The sequence below is a fragment of the Bubalus kerabau genome, chromosome 21 (genome assembly GCF_029407905.1).
Source record: "Bubalus kerabau isolate K-KA32 ecotype Philippines breed swamp buffalo chromosome 21, PCC_UOA_SB_1v2, whole genome shotgun sequence".
NCBI classification, from domain to species: domain Eukaryota; kingdom Metazoa; phylum Chordata; class Mammalia; order Artiodactyla; family Bovidae; genus Bubalus; species Bubalus kerabau.
In genome coordinates, this window is record NC_073644.1 from 3222650 (window position 1) to 3249236 (window position 26587).

At 45.9% G+C, this 26587-nt stretch overlaps 1 long non-coding RNA gene and 1 pseudogene across 1 annotated transcript; both read right to left on the reverse strand.

The window, feature by feature from the left end:
- Positions 1-221: 221 nt before the first annotated feature.
- On the reverse strand, positions 222-21956 carry LOC129636139 (uncharacterized). The gene is made up of 3 exons (XR_008706683.1): positions 21787-21956; positions 1031-1097; positions 222-315 (listed from the first exon to the last, which is right to left on the reverse strand). It is a non-coding gene; the product is annotated as an uncharacterized LOC129636139 (long non-coding RNA).
- LOC129636357 (uncharacterized) lies at positions 5925-6043 on the reverse strand (annotated as a pseudogene).
- Positions 21957-26587: the final 4631 nt, after the last annotated feature.

Consider the following 26587-nt stretch of genomic DNA (forward strand, 5'->3'; position numbering starts at 1 on the left):
TACATTCATTTGAAAGACTGAAATCAGGTATCAGAACATGAATGGATCTGAAAGGATATTCATAGCCTGAATATACAAGAAAAAGGAAGTAATTCTATAAATGAAGTCATAAGTTTACATTAATATCAGAAACATTAAATTCTAAAATATTTTTTCTCTATGGTCTTCATGAATTTTTCACTAATTAAAAACCCTGTAATATCTTCGGATCCATGTAACAAGTATTAACAGAGTAAAGATGACATCGAGTTCAAAATGTAGTCTTTGTTGTATACTGGATGCTGTATAAACATCTGGAGAATTCGTGCAGGTAAACTGGAAACAAACACACAGAAAAGTCAGTCCTGGGATGGCAGCTGGTGCCCCAGCCCCTGCCCCTCCTGACACCCCCACCCCCTACCCCATTTGGGGCTTCAGCTGCTTTGAGAATTCAGAGAAACATGGAGGACCAAGCAGATCAAGGAGAGAACTCAGTGGCTGACTTTATTCTGACATATAGCTAAAAGCTGCTGGTAAAAAAAAAACCCTCAGAAGCCCAATCCAGCTTTCTAGCTGAGATGTGAACAGGACAGAGCAGACAGCCTCCTGCCCTCAAAGTTGCTCGAGCAGGGCTGGGCCCCAGGGCCGGACCCACCAGAGGACCACCCAGAGCAGCACCTGCAAGGGAGGGTGGCCCCTTAGTGGCCGCCGAGCCCCAGATGCCGGTGCACCTCCGTGTGAAATGCTGGCCTCTGCACGGAGAGGTCCAGGGCAGGGCAGCCTCGTGAACCCTGACGGTCTGGGCCCTGTTCCCTCCGAGAACGTGCACGCAGGGCGTGGCCGGCAGCACTGCCACTGTGGGAGGGATACCCACGCGTCCCTATGCGAGGGGCCTTGGCCATGCTCTGACCACTCCGGCGGCAGTGGGGCGCCAAGGTCACGTTCTCTGCTGTGAGGGTTCTCCCAGGCTAACCTCCGGAGACCCGCTGACCCTCCACTCCCTGGGGCGTGGGCTCCGTGCCCCCGCAGGACCAGGCCGGCCTGTACTCACCCCGAAGCACATCAGGAGCAAGTCCTGACTGTAGCAGAATCCAGCCCCTGCGTTCCCGCCACGCTGCCTGGTCCCATGAGCGTGGGAGGAAGGGTGCAAACACAGAGTGCGGTTAGTCGTGCAACGTCACATGGGGCACGAGGACACACAATGCACACCCGCAGCAGTGCCCACTCCTACTGAGGGTCTGGGGAAACTTCTAGAGGGTGGATGAGCTGGAGAGAGCGAGCCTGGAGGCTGCCACGTGGGGGTCCCTGCCCCCCGGGGTGGGGGGAGGGCGGTCAATGGCACATTTGATAACGTAAACGTGGTCATGGGGACAGATACTCCACATCGGCAGCTGCCAGTCTCTCCTTAGACCTACGGATTCACAGAGCTCCAGATTCACAGATTCCACATAGTCTATTGTTATTCAATTTTACACTTCCCTCATTCCCTCAGCTGCCAGCTTTAGGAGAAAGAGGTACGAAATGACAAGCCCACCATCAAATGTGAGCCCTCGAGATCAGACGAGATCAGGCGCGTTCAGGGTGGTATGGCCGTAGACGGAGGCGGCTGCCGCCGGGCGCCCTAAGAGCCCTGCGCTGCGCCTCCCTTTTGCTCTGACCTGCCGGTCGGGCCAGCCGGCCGCACCTCTCCACGGGGGCGCGCGCTGTACCTGAGCCGAAGGACCCGCGACCAGACTCCGGCCGGCCTATGCCGCCACGCCCCCGAACACCGCCGCCCCGTGGCCAGCAAACGCCTGGCCAGGTTCGGCAGCCCTGAGGGCTTCCAGGACCCCCAGCGGCATGCCGGGCGTGCGTGCGTGCGTGCGGGGCCTGGGGGGTGGGCTGAGGGGCGCGGAGGTCTCGGTGCCCTCCCACCGCGGGCCTCTCCAGGCCCGGCTGCGCTCGGCGAACCGGGCCTCCCCGGATCCCGTTCGCTGCTCAGGGCCGTGCGGCCCAGAGGTGTCTGGCTTTCGGACCCGCCGCCACCCGCTCCCCCGCGGCCCGCGGGCCTCTGAGCCTCCTGTGGGCCTAGGCGCAGCCCAGCCAGGGCCCTGAGCGCCCATCCTGCCGGACACCTGCCCGGTGCCCAAACCCACCGGGAGCCACGGAGGCGCAGTCCTCCCGAGCGCCTCAGTCCCGCCCCTTCGCCCTACCGAGCCCCCACCCCCTTTCCCCCACGCCGCCGGACAAGCACACAACCTTCCTGAGAGAGCAAACGAGCGACAGGCAGTCACACGGACAGACACACAGACAGTCGACAGCCCGCCGTCGCAAGCTCATCAGCCAGAGCCATAGCACCTGTGAGAGGCTGGGGCCAGAGGAACGGACGGGCTGCCGGGTGTCAGGAGAGACAGAGGCAGAAAGAGATGAAAGTTCAGAGACAGACTCCAAGACTGCGAGAGGGAGATACAGACAGACAGACAGACAGACAGACGCATGCGCACGCGCGTGCACACACACACACACACACACACACACACACACAGGGAGGCAGAGACAGATGGAGACACAGAGCGAGTGACAGAGAGACAGCAAACAGGAGACAGACAGGGGAGAGAGGATGGCATCGGATCTGAGACAGACACACTGGCACAGCCCGTGACGCACCTCAGAGGAAGGCCACGCGGAAGAAGCAGCTTCCCCAAGGGAGGGGGCGTCAGCCTTGGGCCGGGCCCCGGCTGGACGCGGTGCCCTGGGGCTGGCGGTCACCCGTGGGGACCCCAAGACTTCCTCGAAGCCGAGGTCTCAAAGGTCCCCTTCGGCCTGGCTACCTAAGGCGAGACCCAGCCCCCACCCCCAGGCCAGAGGGTGAGTGTGTGAGAGTGTGTGTGAGTGTGTCGGTGGGTGAGGGTGGGGTCGGGTCGACTTGGGGCCGGGTGGATACCCAGAGTGGAGGGGGAGGGTGTGGAGGCCGGGGGTTGGGAAGCTTGCGTGTCCTCTTGCTGTCTCTCTCTCCCTCTTTCTCCGTCTCCCTTACCTGTGGTTTCTAGCTCTTGACCTGTCTCGGCGGCAGGGTGTGTGTGTGTGTGTGTACCTCCAAACCCAAAGCAACTTTCTATGGAGACATAGTGAAGGGTAAATGCACTCTGACTCATCTGATATATGAGTCTAAAACACTGGACATGCCTGGACTCAAACTTCCAGGGCCGCCTTCCTGCCACCTCTGGCAAGCATTGATGGTGCCACTGTAATCCTCTAAAGGACCGAAAGTCCTGTACAAGTCCAGACATCTGCTCTGTACAGTCTCTTCCTACAGTACAGAAAAGTATAGAACAGAATGACACATTCTTTTTTAATTGTACAGATGAATCAGCTGCTATCTGCTGCCTAGTCAACATGGTCAACATGAGGGAGTCAAGCAAGAGTTCCAAATCTCTTGAATGTGGTCCTTGGAAATACTTCTGCTCTTAGTTGCTCAGTTGTGCCCAACTTTTATGCTACCCATGGACTGTGGCCCGTCAGGCTCCTCTGTCCGTGGCATTTCCCAGTCAAGAATACTGGAGTGGGTTGCCATTTCTTTCTCCAAGGGATCTTCCCGACCCAGGGATCAAACCTGAGTCTCCTGCAGGTGGATGCCTTCCCATCTGAGCCACAACTAATTGCCTACTCAAAATACAAAGAAAAGAGCTAGTGTTCTACTAAGTGGAAAGATGATTTAAGAAACGGAAGCTTTCCTTTGTTGGTATATTTGAATCTTCATTTAGTTTTATTTTATTTTTACGATTAAGGCTACTTGAATTCACCGAAAAAAAAAAAAAAAAAGGCTACTTGAACAAGGCAATGGAGAAACCCCAGAGTTGAAAAGCAATTGACTTTTTAAAAGAAACATGTGGCAGGTGAAACTTTCTTCATTTTTTAGAGTTGATTCAATGCAAAATCTTTATTCGACAAATATGACTCTTGTGAACTTTATTTCAAATCTCCACGATGAATCACTAAGGCATCAAGGAAGAAAGGAGTAGAGGTGGAGAAAAAAAGAGCAACCTTTCCCCTTGGCTCCATCTCAACCAGCTGCTTAGTTCCTTCATCTCATGGACTATGATCTGGGATAATCTTGTTTGTCTGATTTTTGTTTGGGGACCGTTTCTAGTCACAGGGCTAGAAACAGTGGAGGGGGTAAGCCCTTCTTTCCATTCCACATCAGACCCAGTGGGCAGTCCAGGCCCTGCCCACTGCATTGAGTCTGTAGCAACAGAATCACCAGTGATGTTGGTTAACAATGCATGTTCCTGGAATCCACTCCATTCGCTACTGACTCTTTGAGGTGGTGGTCTGGAACCTATACCTGGAAACTTTCTTAATGATTCCAAATGACACCGAAGTCTGAGGACTATGGAAGATCTTCACATTTCTGGAAGAGCCACACACCTCCAGAAGGAACCACAAGACTTGCCTGAAATGGTAAAGGTATAAGTATTGGACTGAAAGTTGGAAGGTCTCCACCTTTGCTATGTAAGTAAAATGATCTTTCTTTGAAATGAAAATGGATAATACTAAAAGTTCACATTGTTCTAGAGCATTAAAAAAAACCCTGAATTATAGAAATATGATGTACGAGTTCCTGGAAAGCAAGAACCTATATTTATTGATATGTCTTCATGCCTTAGATCGTGCCTTGAATATAGTGTGCACATCAACAGAAGAAAGAAAAGAACTGAATTGACAAAGATACAAAGAGATCAAAAGTGCTGAGCCAAGTGAAAAGTTGAGGCTTCACAGAACTTTTCCGTCTTTCACACACTGAATAAATATTGAGCACCTACTATGAGCTAGTAGGCATGCAATATGTTTCTGGAAATAGAATGCGGAGAGAAGAAGAAACACAGTTCCTTCTTTCCCTGCAACTAATCTAATGATAAATAACAGGCAGATCCTTTGAGAACTTCTATAGGAGCCTCTTCCCTCACCAAAAACTGGATGTCAGAGAAGGCTTTTCAGACTAATAATTGAGTTGAGATTCATAGGTTGAACCAACGTAAACCAGGGTTGAGATGCAGGAAGAATTTCAGGCAGGTAAAATAGCATCTTGGAAGGCTACGTGACAAGGGAACCTTAGTACATTCAAGAAATGAAAAATGCCCTATGGGATGGAACCAAAAGAGTGCAGAGGGCATTCCAGTGAAAAGAAATCAGAGAAGAAAGTGGGGACCAAGCAATGAAGGGATTTGGTCATATCTTCACTATGATGGGAAAATACAAGAGCAGTTGGAACAGGGAGGTGACAGAACTGCATCTGCATTTTAAAAAGGTCATCTTGCTCCACATCAGTCATGATTGGACAGACTCAACTCCAAACTACAACGAGGTACCACTTCACATTAGTCAGAATGATCCTCATGGAAAAGTCTGTAGATAACAAATGCTGGAGAGGATGTGGAGAAAAGGGAACTCGCCTCCACCGTTAGTAGGAATGTGAGTTGGTAGAGCCACTATGGAAAAGAGTATGGAGGTTCCTGAAGAAACTAAACCTAGAAGTACCATATGATTCAGCAGTCCCACTCCCAGGCACATATCCACCAAAAGTATAACTGAACAAGATACATGCACCGTCTGTGCACATATATCTGTGTGTGCACGCAGATGCGCGCGAGCTCGGGCGTTCGCCTGCGAGGATGGGGGGTGGGGGTGGGGCTGGGGGTAGGGCTGGGGCTGGGGCTGGGGCTGGAGCTGGTGCAGCCTCCCGGGGATTGCCTGAGGCACGCCAAGGGAGCCCCAGACGGAGACCCGCGGGACGGTCGTCTGGTTTCCTGGAAGCCAAATGCGGAGGGGCTCGCGGGCCGCGCGGAGGCACCCCAGGTCTGCAGCGGGAGTCGGTGCCCTGGCCACCCACCCCCAGGGGGGGTTGGGGTGCTGGAGCCCAAGAGTTGGGACGTGGGGGCGGGGGCTAAAGGAGAGGGAAGGCAAAGAGCCTACAGCACCCGGTATTCCCAGGCGGTCTCCCATCCAAGTAAGAACCAGGCCCGACCCTGCTTAGCTTCCCAGATCGGACGAGATCGGGCGCCTTCAGGCCCATACGGCCGGAGAGGGACGCGGTTGCCGCGGGGCGCCCTAAGAGCCCTGCTCTGTGCCTCCCTTTCGCTCTGACCTGCCGGTCAGCCATTCCGTCTACAAGTAATTTTACTCCCTCCCCTTTCTCTCCCTGCTTTCTGAGAGTCTCTCTCCTTCCATACTCGATGGTGTAATGAATGGATGCCTTAGATCATTTTCCCTCAACATTTTTTTCTCTTTATTTTTACATTGATTTCTATGAATTCATCTTCAAGTTTATGGATTATTTCTGCCAGCATCTCATATGTGCTATTGAACCTATCAATTTTTCATTTCAATTATTTTCGTTTTCAAATCCAGAATTTATGTTAGTTTCCTTTAAAAAAAATAATTTGTAGCTCTTCATTGGGTCTCTCTGTTTGTTGACTTAGTATCATACTGTCATCTAATTCTTCAAACATGGTTCCATTATTTCATTTTGTAGTTATCATTATTTTGATATTTTATCTTTTGACCTTCATACTGAATTTATAAGTGATATACTTATATGAGTTATCAGTGGTATGTTATACAAATGCTTTACTCACCACCATTACCACATTAGAGTTTTCTGATTTTAACTGTATACTTACATGTCCCAGCAGGTTGATAAAGAATCCAAGCCTAAAGCCCCTTTAAGGAGGAGGCAAGCTTGCTTGCTTTTTCACATTCTTTGGCCTAAGATAAGTAGGCATTGTAGGGAGCAGTATCTCAGGTTCAAGGACATTCCTCTTTTTGAGCTTTGGATGTATGCTATAGGAAAGGGTCTGGGCAAAACGCTCACATCCTTGAGATGTTTTTTGTCTATTCTCAGAGGCTAGTTGAGACGTATATATGGCCCCACTTAAATTAGTGAGCCCCTTCTGATGTCTGTGTCAGAAGCTTTTTCTGTCACCTTCACTTTAAATAAAATATACACAAAGCTCTGAGTGACTGAGACTGTCTTTGGCCCCAGGGTAATATCTTCTTCTTCAGACACCATGAATCCAGTGGCATCGGTCACCGTTGACTGCTAGGTTATCATCTTGGGGGCTTGTCCAAGATCTTCAAGACAAGGTAAGAACACTCAGAGTTGAGATTCTTTTGCTCGTTTACTGTGGTCTCTACTTTACTACGGAGAAGGCAATGGCACCCCACTCCAGTACTCTTGCCTGGAAAATCCCATGGGCGGAGGAGCCTGGTAGGCTGCAGTCCATGGGGTCGCTAAGAGTTTGACACGACTGAGTGACTTCACTTTCCCTTTTTACTTTCCTGCATTGGAGAAGGAAAGGGCAATCCACTACAGTACTCTTGCCTGGAGAATCCCAGGGACGGGGGAGCCTGGTGGGCTGCCAACTCTGGGGTCTCACAGAGTCGGACACGACTGAAGCAACTTAGCAGCAGCAGCAGCAGCAGCAGCTACTTTACTAAATCAGAAGCATGTGGACTGAACTTCTTTTCCCCAGTCAGCTTTTCCTGGTCCCTCTGACCATTTCATATCTGCTTGGGGAATTAAAGTTATTAACCTCGTGTGCCGGATTGTAGACTTTCAAGGGACTTGCAATCCATGCTGTTATTGTGCTTTTCTAGCAAGGCCCCCATTCCAAGTTTTACAGGACACTGCAGACAGGAGCACTTTAGGGAGCGAGCTGGAGCTCTAGCTCCAGGGACATCTCTCAGACTGGAAATCACCATCCTGACCCCACAGACACACAGGCAAGTTCTTGTCGTGGCTATGCCTCTGGACTATATGGATTGAGGCATTGCTGGTGAGCATGAGATTCCTGAGGACACAGATTGGGACACCCCAGATTTGGGCAGATTGAAAGTGCATTGGGCTTCTTCCCTTAGTAGCGCTAGCTCTTACCAGAGCAAACGAAGCCCTCCAGTGGCTCTTATCTTAACTCCTTAGGTATTCTTTTTGTACAGTCTGAGGGACAGGAATCAAAAGGATGATGTTGGCACTCCATGCATATGAAGGATTAGTTTTTCCTCGCAGGCGGGCCCTCCATCGCCTCCTTTGTTATTAAATAGACTCGTGTGGCCACTCTCAGGAGGATGTCTTGGGTTTTCTGTTCATCCCTTTATGACTTGCCACCTATACTGTTATGAGGAATGTGCGCAGGTACACAGAAGTTGGGTGCTTCCCCTAGTGGTCTTGGCTCGGCGAGCATCCGGAAAACTACTCTGTTCCACCCCAGGTGGTGCCGGAATAAAAGGGAAATCAAACCAAGGTTTTAATGGTGAGGACCTGGACATCAATCTGGGATCCCATCAGGTCTAACCCTGGTGCATCTCCACCATGCCTGGGTGGTAGAATGAGGGGGGGTGGGAGTAGGACACCTTCACCTGTAAGAGACAGGTTAGCTCTGGCCAGGGAAGGAAGCTTAGGTGGAAAATCAGTCTCCAACCCCGTCTAGAGCAGGGGCAGACACCTCTGGTAGAAAAAAGCCATGGCACTGGGCACTGCTTTTTTCTCTCTTACAGATGGGGCTTAACAGTCCAGAACCACCCCCACCCCTTGAATAATATCTTGAAAAACTGGGATAATTTTGATCCTCAAGGCCTAAAAATCCCTTATATATGGGGTTTCTTTGCTTTAAGAGACGACCTCACCTGCCCAGAGAGATAATCCCTGCTGGGACATCTTCTCGATCAGTCTACCCCTGTCATCAGAGCCAATTTGAGCACTCTCTGGTTTAAATTTTAGCTATGAAGCTATGACTACATGAAGGAGAAATGACATTTTGAACCCTGAATGGCCATGTGTATTCTTTAGACTCCGGAGAAAACTAGGTAAAATGGAATCTTTTTGAAATTGCAAAACTGGTTCCTTTTGCACATGTAATTACTAAAAGTTTGACTTGTGAAAATACTCTTTTGGGGAGCTCTGATCCTGCCTGAGAAACAGAAACATGCCTGGGGAAAAACCTGAGTTAACTCTTATCATGTCCTTGAGATACACAGCCCACTCTATCCGGGACTCCAGCCATGAGCTGGAACTCAAGCCAAGAAAATAAAAGGGACAAAGAGACAATTTAAATTTCAGGTGGAAAACTGTGAGGTTTCTGTCTGTCCAGATTTGTGTGTGTCTCGGTGTATGTCTCCATCCTTGGAAAAAATTGCTAAAGGCTATGTGGTTCAATGAGCTCTAATTAATTGGCCTAAAGAGAAGTAAGTGCTTACAAATCAAACAATTCTAAATTCAAGGAAATTAAAGTAAATGAATTCGAGGCTTGTGTGAACTGGGAAATAATCATTATTGTATTGATACATGATACTGATGTTTGTTTATTGATCTAATTAACAGAGACATTGTGCAGATACTTTTATAAATGATATAACTTTGGGTGATTTATCCTTACCAATCGACAGAATGATGATGTAAAGTACAAGTCATGGTTTCTGAAGAAAAGTAAGATGTGTGTTTTTAATAAAAAGTAATAAGGAATGGAATTACATTCTATTAAGGAAAAGCAAAGTAAGTCTAAACGTACAGGTGGCTGTCCTCTAAGTGGACAAATGAAGTGACGAATACAGAAAGTGCAAAAAGGTGTGTTGCAAGTGAAAGAAGAGTTTTGTGCATGCTACAAGTTTGTTAAGACATTAAACTGCCTTTGAAGTCTTATTGTGACTATGACTAAGTGAATAACTATTGTTTCACAGTGAATATAAGCTGTTACCAAACTGGAATTTGGTTTTCTCTCACTGATTAAAAGAACAAAGTTTTCTTGGAATGTGGCTTTTGATAACAGACTACAGCACATATGAACAAAGCTCATTCTGCTTCTACAAAAGTTAACGCCTCTTCAGGGAATTTAAAATGGATTAAAAATGGCCATAAACCAAAGAGTTGGGGCTATGAGAGGTCCAACGTGGCCACTTGGCTTTTCCTGGCTCCCTGACAAACCTCATTTTTATTTGATAATGCCTTTCCTGGCTTCAGAATTAATATCTCAGAATAGAAAAAATGGTTAAAAGGTGCTTTCCACAATCTCCAGTGATCAGGGCACCCACTTTGCTGGACAGGTCATACAGACATTCACAAAAGCTTCATGAGTTTCTTCGAGACTACTGCTTTCACTGATGTCCTTGGCCATTGGGCAAGGACAGCAGAACAAAGGGATCAATTGCATGGGATGGAGTAGACTGCTAAATATGACCGCAATTTTCACGACTTTTTGTCTGACATATTGTTGATTTTTACTCTGTGTTTTCAGATATAAAGAAGCACTTCTCCTCGAGTTACTGGTCATTTAAAACAATCTAGTGATTTACTCCTACGGGTGAAATTATACCTTTTTTCTCTCTGCCTCATCCCTCCAGAAGCTGGAGACACTTGGGTTCTGAACAGCCTTATCAGGTAAATAAAAAGACTGTCTCCCGACATATACAGAAATCTCAACGTATACTGGGGAGCTCTAAAAGAAAAATCCACCTAACTGATGTCAGGCCTATGGCATCTATTATGTTTCACTGAATATTAAGTTCCAGTTTTTTAAGTTAAGGTCTGTATTTACTAAGACACACTCCTGAGATAGTTCCTTGTGGTTATGTTACATTGCTAAGAGGTTTAATTAAGTTGTTAAAAAGGACATTCTGAGTTTGTTTCTAAAGCTTATCTCAATAACCAGTCTTTGAATCAAGATCAGATGCTCAGGATCTACAACCAGGATATCAACAGCAAGCTATAGTCATTTAGCAAACTAAGTCAGATGACATGGAGATGTCACTGGGCTACACCTACTAGAAGTTCTTGACTTAACTTCTTACTTATGATTCTACTATTACTGCTATTGTTTTCTATATTGCCTGTTTCAAGAAGTGTTGTTCCTTACATTATCAAGTGTGTGACTGAGCCACTAAGTGAGTCACTGTATGACTTAGCTGGAAAAAGAAGAGAAGTGAAAAGCAAAGGAGATAAGGAAAGATATAAGCCTCTGAATGCAGAGTTCCAAAGAACAGCAAGGAGAGATAAGCAAGCCTTCCTCAGTGATCAATGCAAAGAAATAGAGGAAAACAACAGAATGGGAAAGACTAGAGATCTCTTCAAGAAAATTAGAGATACCAAGGGGACATTTCATGCAAAGATGGGCTCGATAAAGGACAGAAATGGTATGGACCTAACAGAAGCAGCAGATATTAAGAAGAGGTGGCAAGAATACACAGAAGAACTGTGCAGAAAAGATCTTCACGACCCAGATAATCACGACGGTGTGATCACTGACCTAGAGCCAGACATGCTGGAATGTGAAGTCAAGTGGGCCTTAGAAAGCATCACTACGAACAAAGCTAGTGGAGGTGATGGAATTCCAGAGGAGCTGTTTCAAATCCTGAAAGATGATGCTGTGAAAGTGCTGCACTCAATATGCCAGCAAATTTGGAAAACTCAGCAGTGGCCACAGGACTGGAAAAGGTCAGTTTTCATTCCAATCCCAAAGAAAGCAATGCCAAAGAATGCTCAGACTACCGCACAATTGCACTCATCTCACATGCTAGTAAAGTAATGCTCAAAATTCTCCAAGCCAGGCTTCAGCAATACACGAACCGTGAACTTCCAGATGTTCAAGCTGGTTTTAGAAAAGGCAGAGGAACCAGAGATCAAATTGCCAACATCTGCTGGATCATGGAAAAAGCAAGAGAGTTCCAGAAAAACATCTATTTCTGCTTTATTGACGATGCCAAAGCCTTTGACTGCATGGATCACAATAAACTGTATAAAATTCTGAAAGAGATGGGAATACCAGAACACCTGACCTGCCTCTTGAGAAATCTGTATGCCGGTCAGGAAGCAACAGTTAGAACTGGACATGGGAAAACAGACTGGGTCCAAATAGGAAAAGGAGTATGTCAAGGCTGTATATTGTCACCCTGCTTATTTAATTTCTATGCAGAATACATCATGAGAAACGCTGGACTGGAAGAAACACAAGCTGGAATCAAGATTGCCGGGATAATATCAATAACCTCAGATATGCAGATGACACCACCCTTATGGCAGAAAGTGAAGAGGAACTCAAAAGCCTCTTGATGAAAGTGAAAGTGGAGAGTGAAAAACGGCTTAAAGCTCGACACACAGAAAACGAAGATCACGGCATCTGGTCCCATCGCTTCATGGGAACTAGATGGGGAAATAGTGGAAACAGTATCAGACTTTATTTTGGGGGGCTCCAAAATCACTGCAGATGGTGACTGCAGCCATGAAATTAAAAGACGCTTACTCCTTGGAAGAAAAATTATGAACAACCTAGATAGCATATTGAAAAGCAGAGACATTACTTTGCCAACAAAGGTCCGTCTAGTCAAGGCTATGGTTTTCCTGTAGTCATGTATGGATGTGAGAGTTGGACCATGAAGAAGGCTGAGCACCGAAGAACTGATGCTTTTGATCTGTGGTGTTGGAGAAGACTCCTGAGAGTCCCTTGGACTGCAAGGAGATGCAACCAGTCCATTCTGAAGGAGATCAGCCCTGGGATTTCTTTGGAAGGAATGATGCTGAAGCTGAAGCTCCAGTACTTTGGCCACCTCATGCAAAGAGTTGACTCTTTGGAAAAGACCCTGATGCTGGGAGGGATTGGGGGCAAGAGGAGAAGGGGACGACAGAGGATGAGATGGCTGGATGGCATCACTGACTCGATGGACGTGAGTCTGAGTGAAGTCCAGGAGTTGGTGATGGAGAGGGAGGCCTGGCGTGCTGCGATTCATGGGGTCACGAAGAGTCGGACACGACTGAGCGACTGAACTGAACTGAACTGACATAACATAAGAAATCCCCACATAATAGGAATTAAACTCAATATATGAGTTTTCTCATATAGTGTGATTTACTAGCGAAAAGCAACCACCACCCCACAACCTGAACTGCTCATGAATCCAGACTGAATGAGGCAGGCAGAATAATGTCTTATTTTAAGCCTCATTCCGAGAGAGAGAGATTTGCATGAATGATGTCTCTGTGAAATGAAGCAATATATTCCGGCCTCTTTATTTCCTAGTACTTGTATTTATTAACAGGAGAGATAAGAATGGCATATATTGTAAGCATCTTTTTTAAAAAGTCCTCACCCAAAATATCTGGTATTAAACTCTGTAGTTCATGGCTGAAGGTCATGGATTATGGTTTCTGCTTAATTTACACATGAAGGCAGAGCTGAGGTCTCTATGGAAGGCTGTTAAACACTATAAGCAAACACAGAGATGGGGATATTGAAAAATATCAGTTATTACCAGATATTCGCAACTATCTGGGAAGACGAATGGATGATCTTTATGAAAATGTAACTCCAAACAACTGATCCACTTGAGGAGATAATTCAATTGGGAAATTAAGTAAGATTTGGTTGATTTACATTATTTACAACATATTCATTCAGTTACTTTGATAACTTCTGCCTCCTTAAGATTATTATTTACAATTCTGAAACACCATTCTTTTTTGACATTTAAATATTCAGCAAAATATGCAAAATAATATTTGCAAAGTATCTTGCAAGTACAAAAATAAGACACATACATATTCAGTTCAGTTCAGGCCCTCAGTCGTGTCTGACTCTTTGAGACCCCATGTACTGCAGCACACCAGGCCTCCCCGTCCATCACCAACTCCCGGAGTCCACCCAAACCCATGTCCATTGAGTCAGTGATGCCATCCAGCCATCTCATCCTCTGTTGTCCCCTTCTCCTCCTCCCCTCAACCTTTCCAAGCATCAGGGTCTTTTCAAATGCGTCAGCTCTTCTCATCAGGTGGCCAAAGTGTTGGAGTTTTAGCTTCAACATCAGTCCTTCCAATGAACACCCAGGACTGATCTCCTTTAGGATGGACTGGTTGGATCTCCTTGCAGTCCAAGGGACTCTCAAGAGTCTTCTCCAACACCACAGTTCAAAAGCATCAATCCTTCGGCCCTCAGCTTTCTTTATAGTCCAACTCTCACATCCATACATGACTGCTGGAAAAACTATAGCTTTGACTAGACAGATCTTTGTTGCTCGTAAAGTAATGCTCAAAATTCTCCAAGCCAGGCTTCAGCAATACGTGCACCATGAACTTCCAGATGTTCAAGCTGGTTTTAGAAAAGGCAGAGGAACCAGAGATCAAATTGCCAACACCTGCTGGATCATCGAAAAAGCAAGAGAGTTCCAGAAAAACGTCTATTTCTGCTTTATTGACTATGCCATAGCCTTTGACTGTGTGGGTCACAATAAACTGTGGAAAATTCTGAAGGAGACACACACATAATATAGCCAAATATTAATATGGCCTATCTTTGTGTGGAGAACAGTTAACAACATTTTTATGACATATTAATAATATGATTCTTTAAAATCCATCATCTGTCCTATTAATTCTACAAAATATTACATTATTTGAGAGAGAAACATTAGAAAATATCCTATTACCTAAAATAAATCTATAGTATTAAATATAGTTTAACTCATTATATAGAATACAAATCTATACTATTAATAGTTACATTTTATATCCAAAACTATGCACATTTTCATAAGAAAATGCAGCAATCTTAAAAATGTATTTCAAACAAAATGTATACTTTGCCCTAGAAAATCATGAAAATCCTATAGGTATGGATGTATACACATTAGACTTCCTTGGTAGCTCAACTGGTAAAGAATCCACCTGCAATGCAGGAGACCCCTGGTTGATTCCTGGGTCGGGAAAATCCCCTGGGGAAGAGATAAGCTACCCACTCCAGTATTCTTGGGCTTCCCTGATGGCTCAGTTGGTAAAGAGTCTGCCTGCAATGTGGGAGACCTGGGTTCAGTCCCTGGCTTGGGAAGATCCCCTGGAGGAGAACATGGCAACCCACTCCGATATTTGTGCCTGGAGAATCCCCATGGACAGAGAAGCCTGGTGGGCTACAGTCCATGTGGCCACAGAGTCAGAAACACCTAAGCACAGCAGCAGAATATATATATATATTCCCATCACTGAGTCTGATCTATATTTTGTCAAATATTATTTTAGGATTATTCTACACTTGAATTTAGATAGTAAGTGAAAGTCTTTTACTTTGAGATAAATCATCTGTTTTGAGGAACTAAAGGATTTATATTTTCTTCTTTTTTGTAGCAAAGTCAGTTGTAGTTTATTTATTCCTTGATCATGTATACTTAATGTCAAACCCAGTTCAAATAGCATGAGTTTGTATATATATATATATATATATATATATATATATATATATATATATATACACACACACATACACATATATTTCCCCCAATACTTACAATGTTACTTCACAAACAGATCACACAGTGACTTGCTTTTCAGACTGTAAGACTTGCCATGTCGACTATAAGGCTGGACTTTACACTATGTTGTATTTAGATCTATATATTCTTTTCACTTAAGTAAAATAATAGCAGTTCACAAATACACACAAAAAAATCTCTAGGTACTTGATTAAAAGAAATCTAGAGTTGTAGGATACGAGGCTAGGTATATAGTTCTGAAAGGAGTTTGCAGTATGTGATTGTTCTTATTTTCCTATAACTGCCTTTTTGTTTTTGTTTAGTCGCTGAATCATGTCCAGCTGTTTTGCATCCCCATGGGCTGTAGCCCACCAGATTCCTCTCTCCATGGGATTTCCCAGGCAAAAACACTGGAGTGGGTAGCCATTTCCTTCTCCAGAGGATCTTCCTGGCCCAAGGATTGAACATGTGTCTCCTGCATTAGCAGGTGGATTCTTTAACTGTCTTTTACCTTGTAACATATTATTACCTTTTATACCTTGAGGCCAAGTATTTTGAGAGCGAAGTCTCCCCTAGATTTAGCCTTCAATACAGGCAGGATCACTCTCCCTCCAGATTTTTCAGTGTGTTTTTACTCTGTAAAAAGTTTCCTTTTCTTTTTTTTTTAAACAAAGGGGATTATTAGTGAAAAGTGAAATCAAGGAAAACGCATTGAGAGGAAAATAAAGAAGGAACCACTGAAGGCAAGCTGTTGTTGGAGGCTGGGCTTTTACACATTCTGACTGATTTTCCCATTAGCAGGAGAGACTCAGCAACAGAGGGAGTGATGAGAAGACAGTCACTGGCGTCAGAGATGAATGACCTTCAGATCATTAAGCTCCTTTCCCAGAACCTTTTATTGCACCAAACTCTTCTTATGGAATTTTTCATCTCCATGTTTCTAAGTGTGTAGATAAGCGGGTTGAGCATGGGGACAATAATTGTGTAGAAGAGCGTAAACACTTTATCCTCTGGTAATGTTGTGGCAGGTCTAATGTAAACAAAGATGACAGGTGTGAAAAAGAGGATCACGGACTGTGATGTGGGAACTACAGGTGGAAAGTGCTTTATGGTGGCTTTCTGCAGAATATGTGCACACATTATACAGAATCAAAATGTAGGAGGCCATCAAAACCACAAAGAGCACCAGTCCCATCAAGCCAGAATTGGCAATGACAAAAAAGCCAATTTTGTGTGTATCAGTGCAGGCTAGTTTCAACAAAAGATATGCATCACAGAAATAGTGGTCTATTTCACTGGGGCCACAGAAAGGTAAAACAATCGCAAGAAGAAAGAGACCAAGAGAATGAAGAAGTCCCCCTGCACACGACGCTATGAGAATTGAGTGACGTTTTTGCCTGTTCATGGTGATGGCGTCGTGGAGAGGTTTGCTGATGACCACATAGCAGTCACAGGCCATCCCTGTGAGGGTGAAGACCTCATTCCCCCCTCCCCAAAGAAGTGGGTGGTGAAAAGCTGTGTCATGCAGTTTTTATAGGAAATGGCCTTTTTTCCATCAGTAAGTCAGTCATGAGTTTGGGTGTCACAGTGGAGGTGTAGAAGAGATCTGAGAGTGCAAGGCAGTTAAGGAAGAAGTACATGGGCTGGGTGATTAGCTGACTGCATGTAATAGAAATCACAATGATCAAATTCCCCAACCAAATAGCCAGGTAACAGAATAAGAAAAATAAAAAGCAGAGGATCTGGACTTTCTTGTCCATAGAAAGTTCTAAGAGGATAAATTCAGTAACATTATTTCTATCTTCCATGATCTGATGTTCAAGAAAGTTATCTGAAATGACAAAACCAATGAAACGAATCATTGATGAGAAAATGGAAACCTAATATCTACTTTAAATGGCACCAATGTGCCGGTGCTAGACGGCAAAGTCGATCAGGTCCCAAGAACGTGCACGGCGGGGCTGAGAAAAGAAACGAAAGCAAGAGAAATCTCCAACAAGGATGGGGTCGAGAGGTTCAGACACGTCTCCACGAAGGGACGCAGTCTGACACCAACTTTATTCAGCATCTCACATTTATACAGAAGAGCGTGAGAAAGACAAGACAGTTAACATTTTCTTTGTTTGACCTACACATCTTACAAACAGTCACAAGAAATCTTGAGAGCATGGGAATGGCACCCTGTTATTATTTCTTACACCAGATAATATTTCTCTGTGCGTGAGAAGTTTGCACAGAACTCCAGGTGCCTGCAGTAAATAAGCGCCTAATCTCTGGGGTGGCGGGACAGAGAGCTATGTTTGCAAGCAAACCCTCAAGGACTGAGGCAGCTCCCAGAGCTGTGTCCTTCGGACAAAGGACCCCGTTCTGACGGGCAGCTCCCCGCACCAATGCCTTTTAAAGACAAGTTATTTTGAGACCCACTGAAATCATTTTCATTTAATATGAGTCTTTTGAATATCTAGTACTAATATTCCTCGAAGAGCTAAGAATACAGTGATAAATTAGACAAAGTTCCAGTTTTTATATAATTTAAATTATTTTGTGAGGAAGCCAGGAATTATATTTATCAAGAATTTTTAAAAAAGAGATAATCTTAATAGTGTTAAGTAGGGCGACATATAATGTGCCAATTTAGGATGTAAAATAGAGGTAACTATAGAATTTGCTTGATTAAGCGGTTTCTAATGAAGTCACAAAATTGGTGTAGGGTGTGTGGGTGGGCTTTGCAGTGCTGGCACAGAGTCAATGTTAAATAAATATCAATTAAATAAAAATCTGGAAAGTGAACAACGTGCTATAATTTTGAAGGAATAATACAATACATAATCATCCTTTAGTCAGGTAATTCATGATAAAACTGAAGAACAAATCATTTTTATGAGTGGACTCATGATCCTTTTTGACTTTTAAGTTAGTTAAGTTGCTCAGTAGTATCTGACTCTTCGCGACCCAGTGGACTGTAGCCCACCAGGCTCCTCCATCCATGGGATTCTCCAGGCAAGAATACTGGAGTGGGTTGCCATTTCCTTCTCCAGGGGATCTTTCTGACTCAGGGATCAAACCCAGGTCTTCTGCATTGCAGGCAGATGCTTTAACCTCTGAGCCACCAGGGAAGCCCTTTTGACTTTTAAGAGGAAATAATTCCTTCATGTGAAATACTCCGTGAAACTTTCATATTTCTTAAACAATATTTGTAGCATCTCTAGGTTAATATATTGACAACTATGCTTTTCCTGTTTGTCTATATTTCTCTTGCAAGATTATTTCCTCTTTCAAAATCAATTAACATTCAGAAGTTATTTGAGTTACATCTTATCAGACTGTAATTATACTTGCCTAGTTTGGAAATCATATACTGAGAAATGGGCTCCTCTAATTCCAAAATAGTTCCCCCCAAACACAATACAATAAACAAGATGTAGCACTCCTTCCCTTAATTTCTTAGAGAATTCACCCACACAATCTGCATGTGGAGTAGAGTTCCCTTTGGTCCACATCTTCTCTAGCATTCGTTATTGACAGACTTTGCAATGAGGACTATTCGAACTCGTGGAAGTGGTCCCTCCTTGTAACTTGGAGTTGAGTCGCTCCAAACATTAGTGTTATGGAGCAAGATGACCTTTTGGAAATGCAGAGAAATTCTATCATCTCCCTGCCCCAACTGCTCTTGTATTTTCCCATCATATTGAATATATGATCACATCCCTTCATGCTTGTTCCCCACGTTAGTCTCTGATGTCTTTTAACTGGAATGCCCTCTGTACTCTTTGGCTTCCATCCCATAGGGCATTTTTCATTTCTTGAATGTTCTAAGTTTACCTGGTCACATAGCCTTCCAAGATGCTATTTTCCCTGCCTGAAATTCTTCCTGCATCTTAACCCTGGTTTACGTAGGTTCAACCTATGGACCTCAACTCAATTGTTACTCTGAAAAGCCATCCCTGACACCCAGGTTTTGGTGAGACAAGAGGCCCCTCGATAAGTTCTCAAAGGATCTGCCTGTGATGTATCATTAGATTCGTCTCAGTGAAAGCAGGAACTCTGTGTCTTCTTCTCTCCGCCTTCTAGTTCCAGAAACTTATTACATGCCTCCCAGCTCATCGTAGGTGCTCAGGATTTACTTAGTGTGTGAAAGACAGAAAAGTTCTTGGAAGCCTCAAGGTGTCACTTGGCTTGGCACTTTTGATCTCTTTGTATATTTGGCGATTCAATTCTTTATTTCCTGGGTTGATGTGTACACTATAATCAAGGCACAATCTAAGGCACTAAGACATATCCATAAATATAGGTTCTTGCTTTCAAGGAACTCGTACAGCAGATTTCTACAATTTAGGGCTTCTCAAAAGCTCTACAAGAATGTGAACGTTGAGTATGATCCATTTTCATTTCAAAGAAAGATATTTTGATTTCCATAGCAAAGGTGGAGACCTTCCAACGTTTAGTCCAATACTTATACCTTGACCATTTCAAGCAAGTCTTGTGGTTCCTTCTGGAGGTGTGTGGCTCTTGCAGAAATGTGAAGATCTTCCATCGTCCTCAGACTTTGGTGTCATTTGCAATCATAAGGAAAGCTTCCAGATATAGGTTCCAGACCACCACCACACACAGTCAGTAGCCAAAGGACTGGATTCCAGGAATATGCATTGTTAACCAGCATCACCGTTGATATTGCTGCTGCACACTCAATGCAGTAGCCAGGGCCTGGATTGTCCACTGGGTCTCATGTGGAATGGAAAGAAGGGCTTTCCCCCCCTCCCCAACATCCACCCCACTCTTGACAGCCTTGTGACTAGAAACGGGCCCCGAAACAAGAATCAGACAAACCAGATAAGCCCAGATGGTAGTTCATGAGATGAAGGAACTAAGCAGCTGGTTGGGATGGCACCAAGGGGAAAGGTTGCTCTTTTTGTCTCCCGCTCTACTCCTTTCTTCCTGGACGCCTTAGGGGTTCATCATGGAGATTTGAAATAAAGTTCACCAAAGTCATATGTGTTGAATCAAGATTTTGCATTTCACCATCTCTCAAAAACGAAGAGTGCTTAACCTGCACAGGTTTCTTTCAAAAAAGTCAATTGCTTTTCAGTTCTGGGGTTTCTCTCTTGCCTTGTTCAAGTACGCTTAATAGTAAAAATCAACGAAATCTAAAGAAAGATTCAAATATACCAACAAAGGACACCTTCTGTTTCTTAAATCATCTTTCCACTTGGTAGAACACGAGCTCTTTTCATTGTATTTTGCCTAGGGAATTAGCAGTGTCCTGGTTTAGATGGCAAGGCATCCGCCCACAGGAGACTGGGGTTTGATCCCTGGGTCGGGAAGATCCCCTGGAGAAGGAAATGGCAACCCACTCCAGTATTCTCGCCTGGAGAATCCCATGGACAGAGGAGCTAGTGTTCTACAGTCCCTGGGGTCTCAGAGTCAGTCACGACTGAAGCAAGTTAGCACACACTCAGGTTTTAGTTCAGCCACTCAGGTGTGTCCCCCTCTTTGCCACTCTGTGGACTGCAGCACTCCAGGCTTTCCTGTCCTTCACTATCTCCTGGAATTTGCTCCAACTTACGTCCATTGAATCATCATGCCATAGAACCATCTCATTCCGGTGGCATCCACCAGAGAGGTGGCTGTGGTTTGGCAAAATGCCTGGTCCCGCTGCGTGGGTGTGAACCTGCCCTCACCACTCCCTGACCGTGTGACCGTTCACCGTGTCCTCCTCTGTAAATTGTGAGGGGGCAACACCTGCTTGGGAAGGGGCACACACAGCATCTGGTATATAATCAATGCACCATCCATCGCAGCATTGTATATATTAATAATAGGGATCGCATTTAATAACCTGCTCCTTTTTCTCTCTTGTCACTTAACTGTGCTCCAGATCACATCTGCTTTACTTACCCCTGTAAATCCCACACCCAGCACAAATAAGACTCAACAAATTTGTGGCTGAAGAGGCAGGAACATATCCTGTCTTCAAGAAGATGAAGCCAAGTGAGATGAGGGCCTAGTGATAACCCTGTGTGATGAGGGGACCCCAGGAGGACCTGTGTGGCTGTGGGGTGGGGTGGGGGCATGGGCAGAACCCCTGATGAGCTCCTGGGATGGGGAAGGTGGCAGGAAGGAGGGCGGGCTATTCCTTTTGGGGTGTCCACAGATTGTACTTCACCCCTCACTGATGAGCACTTAGGCAGTTTCCAAACACGTGTCACTGTTAGGAGGAAACAATCATTGCCCAGCTCCTATTCAATCAATTTCGTACAATATGTTTCTAGCATTGGAGTACAATCATCTGCTTTATTCATTCCATGCTCCGTCCATCCACCCAGCCAGCCAGCCATCTGTTCATCCATCCACCACTCACTAATCAATCCATCCATCCACTCGTTAACTCATCTGATCATCTCAGACTCATTGAGAAGACAGACCCCTCTTCCGCTCCTGCTCCCAGGAGGACTCCCAGCGTGAGTGACTGGAGCCTCGTGGGGACAACAGGGGAGACACAGAAGGGAGATGCCTGCAGGCCCTCCTCCCTCTGAACGGTGAAGCACCCACCTGGTCCTAATGCCTCCTTGTTGGGGTGTTCAGCCGGCCCTTTTCCTTCTTGCGAAACAAGCAGCTGATGGAGGACTTGATTGATGCCCTTTTTCTTTGGGGCTTTGTGCAGCGAGTCCTGCCTGCTGGTGCTGCTGCTGGGGTTGTTCCCGGGGTTGTCCTGAGAGCCTGTCGAGCTTTAGGGAGAGAAAAGGACCTTTAACTGGCACCCTCGTGCAAACACACAGCCCTCCACAAGAGCTACTGATAGAAACAGGCACCCAGCAACACCCGTGCCTCAACCTCGCAGCAGACAGTGGCGTCTCCTTCACCAAACACACTCCACACGAGCAATGCAGGCTCCGAGACACAGAGAACCACCCCAGGAAGTTGAGATTCTCTGCCTTGAGCTCTCCCCTGAGGAGGGCTTGACTCCAGGCCAGTTGGTGCAGAGGGCACTCCGACCCTCCATCAGGGTCGCTGCTCAGCAGGTGAAAACGCTCCAGCAGAAGGCAAGCTCCCCTGCTCTGGGCAGTTCCCCCCACCTCCTGCAGGGTGACTGTCCCCGGCCATGGCAGGAGAGCGACGGTCACCATGCAGGTCAGCTGGCCAAGTGACCACATGTGTCGTCCATCGAGTGCTGCCTGGCTCAGGACGGGAGCTTAGGTGGTGGTCTCAATGAGGACAGTGTCAGTCACAGGAGGGGACGGAGTCTCCTGAGAGGAGACCCCTGAGGAAACAGGAGGGACACTCAAGAGCGAGCCTGAGAGGCACAGGGCCGTCACTGTCAGGAACGTGCCCCGGGCCAGGCAGACCTCTACCAAGATCAGGAAGAAAGCTCCCACAGGAGTCAATCTGTAGAGAAGGACGTTTTCTAAAATCACTGAGGTCACTGAGCTCTTCTTCCCCAGCACCTGAAGTTCACCACTAAATACAGGCACTGAACCCAATGGTATTCCTTTAAAATCATCCTTGCAACTCCTTCAAGACAAGAGGCGCAGGGCTCCTGAAACTGATGACGCGCACACAGGCCACTTACTTGTGGGCGTCCCTGAGGTCCTCGTGGGTGGCTGTGTGCAGCGCCCCCATGTGCAGGCGGCCCAGCCGAAAGGACTGCGGTGAGGCGGGGGTCGAGGTTTCACATTTGATGGCGGTCTTGTCATCTCCTACCTCTTCCCGTAAAGCTGGCAGCTGAGGGAGTGAGGTAAGTGTCAAATTGGCTAACAATAGACTGTTTTGAAAATGGCAATCACACAGGCGTTACATTATAACCAGAAACTTATTTGAAAATCTATTAGCTATGCTTTCCCCCAAGTACAAAAAACCCCCTTGTTCTAGCTTAATGCCATCTTAAAGGACTGTCTTGTTCAAGAGAAGCAGGGCTATGGGGCAGCGAGAGCATCCGACTGAGTGCAGAGACCCTGGACGGGAGCCTCCCTGCAGCCGGGCTCGGCCCTCTCTGGAATCCAGCGACCAGATGGCCCTGCCGGGCAGGACAGCAGAGCGACCCTGGCACCGTGGACCCTGCATGGCATGAACTGCCCTGATGACAGGACTGTGCTCATCGCCAGATGCTGCTCAGAAGCACCACAGCTAGAGTACAAAACCTCTCAGCAAAGCCGTCCAGACCTTTCTGTTTGAAGGAGAAAAAGACACAGCTTGTGCCACCACCCAAGATCATTTGTAGTGATGATGCAGGTTACTGGAACCCATGACAACAAGAGAAACACAGAAAAGGTACCTAACCCCTCCACGCCAACACCATGTGCCTGGATCATATTTCTCGGTAACATACAGACTCGGGGCTCCCCACTGAAGTACTTACAGGCAGTTCGAGTGGCATTCGCTCACAGTGGTTTCCATAAAGCACCCCCTGGTCTTCACTAAGAGATGATCTTGTATCACCCTAGAGGGGTGGGAGGTTCAAAAGGGAGGAGATATATGGGTACCTATGGCTGATTCATGTTGAGGTTTGACAGAAAAGAAAATTCTGTAAAGCAATTATCTTTCAGCTAAAAAATAAACGAATTAAAAAAAAACAAAAAGAGAGATGATCTCTCCTGGACTCCCAGCTTTTCTGCTGGTCCTGGGTGTGAGGACAGGAAAGACAGTGGTGGCAACAGTGTGGGGACAGATTAACCCCTCAGGGTCCAGACAGGTCTCACTCATACATCTGGGTGTGTGGTTAAGCCAGGGGAGGTTTTAGGAGACATGCAAGGCATTTATTTTTATAAACAATGAGTGTGCTGTTTTAACCAACTAACCTGTGCCTTTTTAGTGGGATTCTGTAAAGAATACGGACCCTGTGCAGTCCCACGGGAGCTTGGTGACAACAAAGTGACAGTGCAAAATGCAGCTGAACTCGTTTAACAGCAGCTGGATAAACTGGGCTCCCTCCCCTGAGCTCTAACAAGAACCCTCAGACAACAGAAGGCTACAAAGGCTAGAAATTTTCCACATGGAACTGAACAGGGATCAATCTCAAATTCAAGTTAAAATAAGCATTTATAAAAATCAGAAAACAGCAACGAACAGAGCAGGGAAGTGACACACCTGGGTTGGCTATGGACTCAGTGGAGACAAACACCTGCCTCAAAGTCAGGGACTTTGGCCAGCCCCTTCCCCCGGGCATCCTCCTGAGGAAGGCCTCTGGGTCCACAGCCTGGCTGCCCTCCCCCAGGATGGGAGCCACACCACTGGTGCCCACGTGGCCAGGATGGGCAGCACCGTGTCCATTTAACAGGAGGGCAAAGCAGGCCACAGAGCAGGCGAGCGGCACACCCAGGTCACCAACCCCAGGGGGACGGCGCTGGCCTGATGTGCCCAGCAGAAGGGCTCCCCGGCACTGAGCTGCCTGAACTGGAGCACAGCCACCCCAGTCCTGCGGGAAGGCCCAGGAGTGCTCGGTCAGCGGGCTGGGAGCAGGAGAGGGACAAGGAAGGCCAGCCCTTGGGGCACTGGACTCCAACAACAGGGGCTCATCCAAGTGACCCGAGGGGAGAAGCAGAGAGCTCCCTCCTGATGCTCCCTCCATCAGGAATGCCGTGATGGACACGAGAGCCTCTGGAGGAAAGGTGGCTGGATGGCACCATGTTTAAGTGTCCAGGCTCTGATCAGACCAGTCTGCACCACGCTGCTGGGTGTGAGAGCCTGGGCAGGGTGCCCGGCCTCCCTAAGCCTCAGTGTCTATGTCTGCTGAATGGGGATAGCAGTAGACTGGACCTCACCTGGGGATGAGATGAAAGACTCGGAAAGCACATGTCCAGCACACAGAGTCTCCTGCACACTGCTACCCACCATCATTAAATTGGCTTCCCGCAAATCTAACATCTTTGGCTCTGATTCAGTCATTTCTTATAAGAAAACACTAAGTGGAAATTCCATGGCGGTCCAGAGGTTAAGACTTGGCACTTTCACTGCCAGGACACTGGTCTGATCCCTGGTTGGGGAACTAAGATCCCATAAGCTGTGCAGCATGGCCAAAAACATAAGTAAAGAACATTTTAAAAATAATAAATAATACTATGTCTATTATAAACAAGCATGAGATGATCAGAAGGCCAACAAGTGGGAGAAAGGCACACTGTTACAATTGTCCCAACGAATGACCAATTTCCAACAGAACCATCAGCACATTTTAAGTGGTGGGTGAGTTTCATCACTTCCATTAAACCGTCAATTATTCACCAGGACATAACCACACAGTGTTCATTCACGTTAAACGATAAGGACTCTTCAATACTTCACAGAGAAACAAAGGCCTGCTAAATTACTAAATAGTTTACCTTTCGATGCTGCTTCCTTAAATCACTAGGCTGACAGATGCATGCAAAGAAATGAAGAGAAACTAGATTCATTGCGACTTTGAAGCTAAAATTTCAAGAATCCGTAGAGGCAAATACAGTAAAGTAAAAATGATGGCAAACATGTAAGTGACATGAAGATTTAGAGAAATGTGACTGGAAGCAGAACATTTTTTTTGACCACAGAAGTTAAATAAGCTATTCAAGATTTACTAGAGGAACACTATAAATTATTACTCAGGAAGATACCATTCTATTACAACATCATGATTTATTAAAGCACAGCATTCTGTACAACAAAGGGCCTTAACAGGTGTCTATTCTCAGCCAAATCTCTCTATAAGTTAGTTTCTCTTAATCAAAAACATGTTATACTTTAAATTAGTAATTTAACTGATGAGGAAGTTACCATAATACCTAGTTTAACGTTGAACAAATCTAACCACCTCTTGGACATTAATGTAAAATCCTGACATAGAATTTGATTTAAAACTTCTCACAATAAATTCATTAAAGCAAGTTCCCTGTGAAAATATGTAAAAATGAAAGCTAGCATAATAGCAGGTGCAGTCTTTACATTTTATTAACCATAGAAGGTACTTTTTTAATGAGTCTAATAGAGACATTAACTGTGCAAAAGCTGATGAGATTTACAGTCTTAAATACAAGCACCAACACAGAAAGGATATTGTGTCAGTTCAGTTCAGTTCAGTCGCTCTGTCGTGTCCGACTCTTTGTGACCCCATGAATCGCAGCACACCAGGCCCCCCTGTCCATCACCAACTCTCGGAGTTCACTCAAACTCATGTCCATCAAGTCGGTGATGCCATCCAGCCATCTCATCCTCTGTCGTCCCCTTCTCCTCCTGCCCCCAATCCCTCCCAGCATCAGAGTCTTTTCCAATGAGTCAACTCCACTTGAGGTGGCCAAAGTACTGGAGTTTCAGCTTTAGCATCAGTCCTTCCAATCAACACCCAGGACTGATCTCCTTTAGAATGGACTGGTTGCATCTCCCTGCA